Source organism: Quercus robur, chromosome 7, assembly GCF_932294415.1.
Source record: "Quercus robur chromosome 7, dhQueRobu3.1, whole genome shotgun sequence".
NCBI lineage: Eukaryota > Viridiplantae > Streptophyta > Magnoliopsida > Fagales > Fagaceae > Quercus > Quercus robur.
In genome coordinates, this window is record NC_065540.1 from 4,273,929 (window position 1) to 4,282,484 (window position 8,556).

Genomic DNA, 8,556 nt, shown 5'->3' on the forward strand with positions numbered 1-8,556 from the left:
TGTCCAATTGGAAATTGCAGAGGAAGGAATTGCTACCAGACATACAATTTTTTTTTTTTGGATAGGATGAACTTCAAAACTTACATGCCCATTCGCTACCTTTAAAATTTATAATTGAAGGGTAGGAACAAATCTACAAAATTTAATAATAATAATAATAAAAAAAAAAGAAAAAAAAAAGAAAAAGAAAAGAAGCACACTCCAATATTTTAGGAGTCTTCGTTGCATTCCTCAGCCTCCTCTTCAGTAATTGTCTCCAATACAGGAAAAATAGGAAGCTTATTGGGAGAAATGAGAAGGGCAGGTGCAACCTCAATCCAAGAACTCAAAAATTTGACACCCTTTGCCATTTTAGTAAGAGAACCCAAAAAATATTTCAACCACGCAAAGGAACAGAGAGTGGAGACCCTGGTTACGAAGATGATCACGATGATGAGGAAAAGGGAGTAGTTCTTTCTTTACTGAGGAGTGTGATAGAACTTAGAAGGTGGAAGAGAAGAAGATGGTTTCAGAAATCAGAACCTGATTTTGGAGGCTTTCTTCAGATTCTTGTTTGCAGTGAGAGTGGGTTGAAAGGTAAAGTTGGCGGGTGTCATTTTATAAGCGTTAAAACGATAACGTGTTCTATTCAAATAATTAAATAAATAAATAAAAGGTAGAAAACGTGAAAAATAACAGAAGGACGCGGTACAAAAAGAAAAAGGCTATCGAAATAAATAAGTAAAAAGCTAAAAGCCTAAAAAAGTTTTACACTTGGGAAATGTGGAAAGACTGTGTGGAGGACGCTGGGGAAAATAGGACTGTAATTATTTGTTGCCAAGAAATATATATTGTTTTAAAAGGATTGAGAAGCTAGTGCAATAGTTATCAATAGTTAAAATTGAGAGTTGAAAAAGACCATTTTTAATTTCAATCATTGAATAAAAAAAATGTTAAAAAGTAAAAATGGTAAAAAAATATTTGTGATTGGAGAGGGAATAATTTCATCAATGATGTGACATTAAGATTTTTGGTTTATTTTATTTTTTTCTAATATTACCATAGTCTAAAATTACAAAATATATTACATCATTTTAATCTTATCACCATCCTAAACAATGTAATGTTGTATTCTTGTATTGAGATTACATTTTTGTAAGATTATAATAACGTGATATTGTGGTGTAATGTAATATCACGGCAATCCAAACACCTCATAAGTTTAAAATTTCCATTATTAATTAAAAAAAAATGATTTGTAATTTCAAGTTAGCTTAATTGGTAAAATTCATGATAGTTGAATAAGGGACAAAATTTTAAAACTTTGAATCTCATTCATACAAAAAATCAATTAATAATTTGACCAAAAGATACAAAGCAATTATCATGAAATAATCTACTTTCTTATATTTTTGTTCCATATGAATGCAAAGTGCCAAATCAATCGTGACTTATGTAAGCTACTTACATATTTCTTTTGAAGGATCTCTATTAATGGATTGTTTTAATTCATGCCAAATAAGCAATCAGTATAGAGGATAAATTTAGCAATATTTGGCCTGCCCTATTGAATCCTTTTGGTTTGTTTGAGATTATTGTTGCCCATTGGCAGTTGCTACCAACGAGTATGGTAAAGCTAAAATCATGCTAGGGTTGAACTTGACCAATTTCGGTAGGGGAAAAATTTAGTTATGATTTTGAAATTCAGACCGTTTAATGAACTGGAAAAGGGAGAGGTTTAAGGTTTTTGAGGTTGGACCAAACTGAGGTCAAACGGTAATATGTCATTTGATTTTTATTAATTTTTCATTCCTGACCAACAAGATGTGCGTGGCCCAATGGTTTGCATGCTGGACATTTTATTTCATTTGCTAAGAGCAGGTTCAAGTCTTGTCACCAAGCTATGCCAATGGGTATTAAGTTGGTTCATGGTTGGTGTTGAATGATAGAGTTGAGATCGTAACTTACCAAACTCAAATATTCGAGTGGGTCATCAAAGTTGGTTGATCATGGTTTATTGAACTCAGACATGTGAGTAAAGTTTCTAAAGTTAGGATCCTATTTAGGATTGTTTGGGATTGGATCAAATTGTAGAAGTAGACTGTGGATTAAAAGATCCTTTTTTTTTAACCAAAAAAAAAAAAAAACCTTAGTAGTGACTTTATATATTGAATAATCACATAAATTATAAATTTATTCATAAAAATATTGCATCATTATAATGTAATATATATATATATATATATATATCTCTATATAGCCAAAGCTCATAGAAAATCCAATTTTGTGTTACATGTCCTATTTAATTTTTAATTTTTGTGCTGAGTGAATTATTGAGTGTAAAAATTGAAGAGCCCAAATCCAATTAGATTCTAATTTGGATTTCAGTTGGAGTCCAATTTTTTGCCACATGTTCATCTAAATTTTCAATTTTTGTGGCAAATGAATTATTGGGTGCAAAAAATAAAGAGATTAAAACCAATTAAATTCTAAATATTATATATATATATATATTTATATATATAACTATTACATATTTTAGAAATGTATAGTTTAGAAAAAGTGTAAGCTAATACCATGTATAAGTTGAACCTCTTTTAAAAAAAATGTATAGTTTGAATCATATAATTGTGATTGTTTTTAGGCGAAAAGCAAATTTTGGTCCCTACATTTTCACATGATTCCTACTTTGGTCCCTAAATTTTATTTTTACCACTTTTAGTCCCTGTTTAGAAAAACGCCTTCTGTTTTAGTCCTTTCCGTCAGTGCCGTTAGGGCACTGACCTACGTGGCAAACAGAATTATTAAAATAATAATAAAAAATTTTATTTTGTCATTAAAAAATGCCAAGTCAGCATTTAAATTTTAAAAAAAAATTTATTAAATTTAACTAAATAAAAAAATAAAAAACAGAAATAAAAATAAAAAATCACATTAATTAAGATTGAAGTGTGTCTTGAGTAAGAACAACAAGAACACATACACAAACCCAGAGATTAAAATTCAAAAATTAAAATTTTCAAAATCATCACATACACATGAAAGTTTGGAAATGTTCCAATCGGGGCCACGTGAAAGACAAAATAAACTGCAAAAACAACCCAAACATACACTATACATGACAACAACATAAAAGAAAAGAACCCAGTAATGCTTTAAACTTTAAAAAGCAAACCCAGATATAGATTCAAAAAAAAAAAAAAAAAAATTAAGTACCCAAAGCTTCCAATTGGTGCTTCTTGCTACTAGAACCAGGCGGTCTGCCCCTAGCTTTCTTGAACGAAGTGGGTGGCACTGATCCTCCAGAAGGAAGCGATGTTGGAGCAGAGGGAGGAGGAGTTGGAGCTGGATGAGGAGATGAAAACCCACCTCCACCACTTGACTGAGTCTGAGCTACAGGTACCGGCTGAGCCGTAGGAGTGAGACCCAAAGCCATAGAGTCATCTGGGCCATACTTTTTGGGTCTCCCTCTTTTCCTCTTAGCTTGCTCGCTGCCAGTCATACTCCCCATATTCACATTCACATTTACAGCCCCACCCCCACCACTTCCACCATCAAGTTGGTAAGTCGGTGATGTTGCTGCTGCTGCTGTTGCTGTCGTCATAGCAGCTGTAGCGTTTGTTGTGGCGGAGATGGGCTTGTAAACGGCATTGCTGTCGGAACTAAAACCTTGTAAACGGCATTGCTGTCGGAACTAAAACCCAAGTGCATGTTCTGAACCAGTGGCTATGCCGGCGGCGACGACGACGACTGTTGCTGTTGTTTTTGTTGTTGTTGATGTTGTTGTTGTTGTTGAAGTGCACTGATGGCGGCGAAAATTTTAATTTTTGAATTTTAATTTCTAGGTTTGTGTATGTGTTCTTGTTGTTCTTGCTCAAGACACACTTCAATCTTAATTAATGTGATTTTTTATTTTTATTTTTGTTTTTTATTTTTTATTTAGTTAAATTTAATAAATTATTTTTTAAAATTTAAATGCTGACTTGGCATTTTTTAATGACAAAATAAAATTTTTTATTATTATTTTAATAATTCCATTTGCCACGTAAGTCAGTGTCCTAACGGCACTGACTGAAAGGACTAAAACAGAAGGCGTTTTTCTAAACATGGACTAAAAGTGGTAAAAATAAAATTTAGGGACCAAAGTAGGAATCGTGCGAAAATGTAGGGACCAAAATGTGCTTTTCGCCTTGTTTTTAATGTTAAATTTATGGTTAAGTGATTAAATTCATCATTTCCTAACAATTTAAACTTTTGGGATAATCGGTAATTTATCAAATTATATCCATGCATATGCACGGAGTTACACACTAATTTTATACTAACGAAACAAATATACTTAATTTTTAATATAATTTATTGAAAAAGTTCAATAAATATTTAGTTAACAACTAAGTACCAAGGATGCAATAAGACCAACCATACACCAATCAACATAGAATAAAAGAGCCATACGCCAATCAGCAATGGTGAGAAACATAGAATAAAATTACAAAGAGCCAAAGGCATGCTCAAAAGAAGCAACCTATGCAATCATAAAAGAAGCAAACATGATAAATTCATGAAACGAAAACACTAAGCCAAAGCAAAAACACAAGAAAAATAATTCCCAATCATATAGCCCTAAGTTTAAGCAAAAACCAAGCGTAAATGTTCTTCATTTCTCCTAATAAACAACATTAACTCAAAAACACGTTGTTCACTAGTACGATTCACCAAGCTTCAAATTTAGGTCAATTGAAAAATTAAAAAAAAAAACTAAGAAAAGCAAGTAAATCAGAATCTAGAATTTGATATTTGCTTACAATTTATTGAACGACGAGAGGTAACCTCCTTAGCCATGATTTGGGGATTAGGAGAGGAGGGAAAGAGAGGTGAAAAGGATAAAATATGGCTTGACGGGCTTGTTGTAATGGGCTTGATGGATCCGGTTCCACGGGCCAACGAGGAGCTGGCCCAACGCTCGCTAAAGCCCATCGCTGGTAGATACAGTAAAAACCCTAGATATAGAGTCCTTGCTGCTTATGCCTGAATCACCCTAGAATCCCAAAATAGAAATCCTAGCGCAAAGGGGATTCTAGAAGATACGGCGCTAAAGGAAGATCTTCTCTACAAGGAAAGACCTTGCTCACCATGTTTGGAAATATTCAAGTAGAGTCCTATAAGGAAAAGACTTCAACACCAAGGAAGAGAGGTCAACCTTCTACTACTATAAAAGCCCCAGTATCCTCACAAATCAAGGTACGCGTAATTTACCCTCTCTAACACTCTAGAGTTGTGAGAATAATTCTAACATGACCTTTGGAGGGTATTTGGTCAGCACCGTTGTGCAGGTCTACTTTAAGTGTGCGAGTGCTATGTGACCTATTGGTGATTTTTTCGGCATCATCAGTTGGTGTCGTTTGTGGGAAACATTTAAGCCACATTATCGCTTCCCGGACAAAAGAGTTGCATGGTGCTCACTAGCTCAATGGTGACCACTAATGATGTTCAAGAAGAAGAACCCCCCACAACCGCACTTGAGAAGCAGGTTAAGACTCTCGCCGCAGCTGTGGAACGCCTCACCAAACAAAATTGCGACCTGGAGGGGCAGCTAAACCAGAAAAACGCAGCACCAAATAACCAAGGAGCAGATCAAGAAGGAACCAGCGCTGAAACGAGGAATCAAGAGGGACCACAGGCCAATAACACCCCAAGCAGACTGGAGCGACAAAACATGAGCCTTCCCTCCCTTGCAGATACGGTTCCGCCACCTATTATCGCAGAGATGCAGGCAATAAAGGAACAGATGGAAGTAATGATGAACGCTCTCAAGGGACGAGTGTCCAGCGACCTTGACGACCTTGTTAACCGGACTGACTCGCCATTCACCACCTCCGTCAACTCCTTCCCCATGCTGAGTAAGTTCCGCATGCCACATATGGATAGTTATGATGGGGTTAAGGACCCTCTAGACCACCTAAAGACTTTTAAGACCTTGATGCACCTTCAAGGAGTAGCGGATGCAATTATGTGTAGGGCCTTCCCTACAATGCTAAAGGGTGCAGCAAGAATTTGGTTCAGCCAGTTGGCACCCAACTCCATCAGCACCTTCAAGGAGCTAAGCGCTCAATTTACTGCGCACTTCATCGGAAGACATCGGTACAAGAAGTCTACAGCTTGCTTAATGAGTATCAAGCAGCGAAAGGAGGAAACGTTAAGGGCTTACATATCCCGCTTCAATAAGGAGGCACTTTTGATCGACGAAGTCGATGACAAGATACTTGTAGCAACATTCACGAATGAGCTGAAGGAGGGTAAGTTTTTGTTCTCCCTATACAAAAATGACCCGAAGACTATGTCAGAAGTGCTTTACAGGACCACCAAGTACATGAACGCTGAAGATGCGATGTTGGCCCGAGAAGAGAGGCCCAAGAAAAGAGAAAGGCAAGAAGACACCCGGCAGGACCAAGGCCGGAAGAAAGCAAGGACAGGAAACCGAAGGGATGAGAGACGCCCTAAGCCCATGGAAGGAAGATTCACAAGCTTCACTCCATTGACCGCCCCAATAGATCAAATCTTAATATAAATCAAGGACGAGGGGGCTCTGACGTTCCCTGGAAAGCTAAAGAGTGATCCCAACAAACAATCTAGGGATAAATATTGCCGCTTCCACCGTGACCATAGTCATGACACGACCGATTGCTATGACCTGAAGCAGCAAATTGAAGCCTTTATCAGACAAGGAAAACTGCACAGGTTCGTTAGCAAGGAGAGAACAGATCTACCCCCACAAGAATAACACCCCCGACGGGAGAATGAGCGACCAAGACCCCCCATAGGGGACATAAGGATGATAATGGGAGGAACAGCTGCAGCTGGGTCTTCAAAAAAGGCTCGCAAAACCTATCTCAGGATGGTGCAAAATGTTCAACTGACGGGAATCGTGTCGAAGATAGCACGGAGTGAAGGCCCCATTATTGGATTCTCAGAAGAAGATGCGCGACAATTTCACCATCCACATGATGATGCACTCGTCATCAGCATATGGGTAGGAGACTACAACATGCATTGGGTAATTTGGGTGTTGGTCGACAACGGCAGCTCAACAGATATCCTATACTACCCAACGTTCCAGCAGATGAGGATCGACAAGGAACGATTGATTCCGACAAATGCACCGCTCGTTGGTTTCGGAGGAAGCCGGGTATTCCCCCTGGGCACGGGTCACATTATTCATGGCGGTAGGCGATTATCCCTAGCAGATCATCAAGGACGTAACATTCCTAGTGGTCAATTGCTCGTCTGCCTACAACGTTATCCTCGGATGACCCACGCTCAATTCGTGGAAGGCGGTAACTTCAACTTACCACCTGATGATTAAGTTCCCTACCAACTATGTAGTGGGAGAGCTGCGCGGAAGTCAAATGGCCGCGCGTGAATGCTATGTAGCCATGATGAAGATAAAGGATCAGGTCCAGGACTTAAATATAGAAGAGCCCCGGACGGTGACGGAGCCGGTAGAGAAACTAGAGGAGATACTTCTTGACAATTTCGATCCTAACCGAACAACCAAAATCAAAACACTTGCTAACCCCACAATCCGTCAAGAGCTCATAACTTTTCTCAGGAGCAATCGAGACGTATTCGCTTGGAGTCATGACGACATGCCAAGAATAGACCCTTCAGTCATGGTACAAAGGTTGAATGTATCGCCCTCCTTTCCACCCGTCCGACAGAAGAAGAGAGTGTTCGCCCCGGAACGAGATCAAGCTATAGCAGAAGAAGTCCGCAAACTACAAGAAGCAAGTTTCATTAGGGAAGTTTACTACCCTGATTGGCTGGCAAACGTAGTAATGGTTAAGAAAGCTAGCGGGAAGTGGCGGATGTGTGTGGACTTCACCGATCTTAACAAAGCCTGCCCTAAAGATAGCTATCCCCTCCTAAGGGTCGACGTCATAGTAGACTTAACAGCTTGGCACCAGTTGCTAAGTTTCATGGACGCTTTCTCAGGTTACAACCAAATCCGAATGCACGAAGCTGATTAGGAGAAAACTTCGTTCATGACTAGTCAAGGCCTCTTCTATTACAAAGTAATGCCCTTTGGCCTAAAGAGCGCGGGCGCAACGTACCAAAGGCTTATGAACAAGATGTTCGCATAGCAAATCAGGAGAAATGTCCAAGTCTATGTCGATGACATGCCAGTAAAGAGCCAAAGGGAGGAAGATCACCTGGAAGACCTTAGAGAAACATTCAACACCCTTCGCTCCTACAACATGAAGCTCAATCCGGGAAAGTGCGCCTTCGAGGTGACGACGGGAAAATTCCTAGGATTCATGATATCTCAAAGGGGGATTGAGGCCAACCCGAACAAGATCCGAGCCATAATGGAGATGGCTCCACCAAGAAATGTGAAGGAGGTACAAAGTCTCAACGGCAAAATAGCGGCATTGAATAGATTCGTGTCAAGGGCCACAGACAAGTGCTTACCCTTCTTTCGCACATTGAAGAAGTCTTTCAAGTGGACTGTCGAATGTTAGCGAGCATTTGAGGTGTTAAAAGCCTGTCTATCTTCCTCATCGCTGCTGAGTCCCTCGC